Source organism: Phoca vitulina, unplaced genomic scaffold (genome assembly GCF_004348235.1).
Source record: "Phoca vitulina isolate PV1807 unplaced genomic scaffold, GSC_HSeal_1.0 scaffold46, whole genome shotgun sequence".
NCBI classification, from domain to species: Eukaryota; Metazoa; Chordata; class Mammalia; order Carnivora; family Phocidae; genus Phoca; species Phoca vitulina.
The window spans coordinates 10,257,886-10,261,746 of record NW_022589749.1 but is presented as its reverse complement, the minus strand read 5'-3'; the positions used below and the strand labels follow the sequence as shown (position 1 = coordinate 10,261,746).

The 3,861-nt window shown below is 44.8% G+C and overlaps 1 protein-coding gene across 1 annotated transcript in view; it reads left to right on the top strand.

The window, feature by feature from the left end:
• The first annotated feature begins 3,449 nt into the window (after positions 1-3,449).
• Positions 3,450-3,861, top strand: part of CDK2AP1 (cyclin dependent kinase 2 associated protein 1) — a 9,814-nt gene continuing 9,402 nt past the window's right edge. Inside the window, exon 1 of the mRNA XM_032431503.1 lies at positions 3,450-3,466. The gene's annotated coding sequence lies outside the window, so the exon portion shown is untranslated. The remainder of the gene's footprint in view (positions 3,467-3,861) is intronic.

Below are 3,861 nucleotides of genomic sequence, written 5' to 3'. Positions count from 1 at the left end.
ACACAAAAATTACTTGTATATACTAGCAATGAACAATCCAAAAATCAAGAAAACAATTCCATTTATAATAGCATCAAAAATAGTGAAATACTGGGATGCCTGGGTGGCTCCGTTGCTTAAGCGTCTGCCTTCGGCTCAGGTCACGATCCCAGGGTCCTGGGATGAGTCCCAGGTTGGGCTCCCTGCTCAGTGGGGATCCTGTTTCTCCCTCTGCCTGCCACTCCCCCTGCTTGTGCTCGCTCTCTCTCTGACAAATAAATCTAAAAAAAAAAAAAGAACAGGACATTCCATTAAAAAAAAAAATAGTGAAATACTGGGGAGTCTGGGTGGCTCAGTCAGTTAAGCGTCCGGCTCTTGGTTTTGGCTCAGGTCATGATCTCAGGGTCGTGAGATTGAGCCCCACCTCGGCTCTGCGCTGGGCGTGGAGTCTACTGGAGATTCTCGGTCTCTCTCTCCTTCTGCCCCTACCCCCCGCCCTCTCTCTCTCTTTCTTGTATTTGGGGTGTAGAGATTACTTAAAAATAAAATCTTAGGGGCTCCTGGGTGGCTCAGTCGGTTAAGTGTCTGCCTTCAGCTCAGGTCATGATTCCGGAGTCCTGGGATCGAGCCCCACGTCAAGCTCTCTGCTCAGTGGGGGGAAACTACTTCTCCCTCTCCCTCTCCTTCTGCCTCTACCTCCCCCCCCAACCCCCTGCTCATGCTCTCTCTCTCTCATGTGTTCCCTCTCTCTCTGTCTCAAATACATGAATAAGATATTTTTTTAAAAAAGATTTTTATGTATTTGAAAGAGCATGAGCAGGGGAGGGGCAGAGGGAAAGGGAGAGAATCTTTTTTTTTTTTTTTTAAAGATTTTATTTATTTATTTGAGAGAGATCCCAAGACTTGCACACTGTAAAGTATAAAACATTGCTGAAATTAAAGGGAATAAACCTTAATAAATGTAAAGACAGCCTGCATTCATGGGTTGAAAGACATAATAATGCAATTAAGATAGCAATACTCCCTGAACTGATACACAGATTTAATACAAGCCCTGAATTGGAATTCCAGTTGCCTTTTTTCTTTTTTTTTTAAATGAACAAGCGGATCCTAAAACTCGTATAGAAAGGCAAGGGACCCAAATAGCCAAAACAATCTTGAAAAAGAAAAACAAAGTTGAAGTATTTACACCTCCTAAATTAAAAAAAGAACACAAAAAAATGGGCAAAGGATCAGAATAGACCTATATCTCCAAAGAAGATACACAAATGGTTAGAAAACACAGGGAAAGATGCTCAACGTCACTATTCATTAGGGAAATGCAAATCAAAACCATGAGATACCAGTTCACATCCACTAGGATTCCAAAAAAAAAAAAAAAAAAGCCAGATAATAAAAATGCTGGTGAGAAGTAATTGGAACACTTTTACATCGCTGGTGGGAATGTAAAATTGTACAGCCACTATGGAAAGCATTTTGATAGTTTCTCAAAGAGTGAAACAGAGTTACTAAATGGCCTAACAATTCCTTTTTTTTTTTTTTTTTAAAGATTTTATTTATTTATTTGACACAGAGAGATACAGCAAGAGAGGGAACACAAGCAGGGGGAGTGGGAGAGGGAGAAGCAGGCTTCCCGCCGAGCAGAGAGCCTGACATGGGGCTCCATCCCAGGACCCCTGGACCACGACCAGAGCCGTAGGCAGACGCCCAACGACTGAGCCACCCAGGCGCCCCTATGGCCTAGCAATTCCATTCCTGGGTATAGATGCCAAAGGGTTGAAAACATGTTCACACAAAAACTTGCACACCCATGTTCATAGCAGTACAATTCACAATAGCCAAAAAGTGGAAATAACCCAGATGTCCCTCAACGGGTAGATGGATAAACAAAATGTAGTCTATCCATACAACGGAATATTATTCAGCCATAAAAAAATGGACAAAGTACTGATGTATTACAACACAGATGAACCTTGAAAACATGCTAAGAAGCTAGGCACAAAAGGTCACATATTGTATAATTCCATTTATATGAAATGTCCAGAATAGGTCAATTCGTAGACAGAATATAGATTAGCCGTTGCCTAAAGCCTAGGGGTAATTATATATTTTAAAGGGTAAATTTTATGCTAAGTGAATTGTATGTCAATTAAAAACAAAAGGAAAAAAACATTTTCAGTGATGAAGTAAGGGGGATAGGCATCGCATCAAAAATTAATATCAAGAGAGAATAGCCCAGACCATTTGTAGGAGGGATGGGGCAGGTCGCTGAGATCCAGATTCTTGCATCAAGGAAACCGAGGCCCAGGCCACAGTTCATGGGTGGGGCCAGAATTAGTACCCAGGTGTGTCTGCTTCTAGCCCTATGCTGTCCAATAGGGAAACCGCTAGCTCTTGGGGCTATTGGTGCTTGAAAAGTGACTAAGTCTGAATTAAGATGTACTGTGAGTGTGCAATGCACGCTAGGTCTTGAAGACTCTGTAGGATGAAAAGAATATAAAGTATCTTAATCTTTTTATGTTCATTACATTTGAAATCATACTGTTCAAGATATATCGTGTTAAATCAGTTTCGCCAGTTTTTCACTTTCTAAACTGTGACTACTAAAAAATGTAAAATTATGTATGTGGCTCGCATTTATATTTCTATCAGACAATGCTTCTCTGGAGTATTTGGGCCCCTGGGGCAGCGTAGGAGAGCTTGGCATTAATTCATTCACGAAATAAAATTTCACTGAGTATCCTTGGCTGAACTAGCCTAAAGCTGATCAGAGGGGGTGCTGGTTAAGCTGGAGAGGGGGCACCACCTGCACTTTGAATCCTAAAGGGGAGGAGGGAAGGCATGTGTGGTAACCCTTCCCTCTTGGCGGGGAGGTTGATGCCTTTTTCACTAGATCCAGATGTGCCTGAAGGTCTGTGACTAATTAAAAAATCTGCAAGGCATGGCGATTAAAAACGGCAGAAAAGGGTGGGTATCTTGTGTATTTTGACGAGCTTTACTATTTAAGCGGAACTCCAAGAAACGGTACCTTCAAAAGCTTAGTCATCTAATCCAAGATGTATATTTGATGATATGTTTCAGTCAGACCTGAGGATGGGCTGGAGGGGTGGGCGTGGAAGGAGGACCGAAAATTGTAATGCACACTCCAGGAGAGTACAAACTTTGTCAAGTTCATTCTTGTATCCTTGGCGCCTGGACCAGTGCCAGGCACATAGTAGGCGCTTCTTAAATGTCTGAATGAGTTAAGATGTAGAGTTACGTGGATGCAAGAGTGAATATTCCAGGAAGAGGCCTCTGACTTTTGTCAGTCTCCAAGGAGTCTCATAGGCCCCCAAAGGGTTAAAAACCACTTAATACAGACAGGGACACGAAATTTATTTGAAATCAATGTCAAGAATTGGTTGTTCTTATTCTGGGGGATGGCCAGACTTCGGCGTCTGGAATGATCTACGTGCTTAAAAATACCACTCGCCACCATTTTCTCCAGGTAATTTTCCATCCCTGCCCCCACATCCAAGGGGGGGAAAAAGTAATTCTGAAATCCTACCTAGCTATTGAAAAAAAAAAAAAGGAAGGAAAGAGACGAAGCGGTAAAATAGCGAATGTCCGGGCGCCGAGAGCCTCGGAGAAGAAAGGGACCCACGCGGGCCTTGGGCGCCGCCGGGACCCAGCCCCCCAAACTTTGCCAAGTTGCGGGCGCCGAGCGCGGCCGGAGGCGCGGGGCGCGGCCGCGGGCGGAGCCGCCCCCTGACGCCGGGCCGCGGCGCGCCGGGCCGCCCCCTCCCGGCCCGGGCCGGCCCCGCTGGCTCCGCTCAAAGTTTGCGGCCGCCCCTGCGCCCGCCCGCCCGATGTATGGGTGATATACTGCAGCGGGTGTCAGGG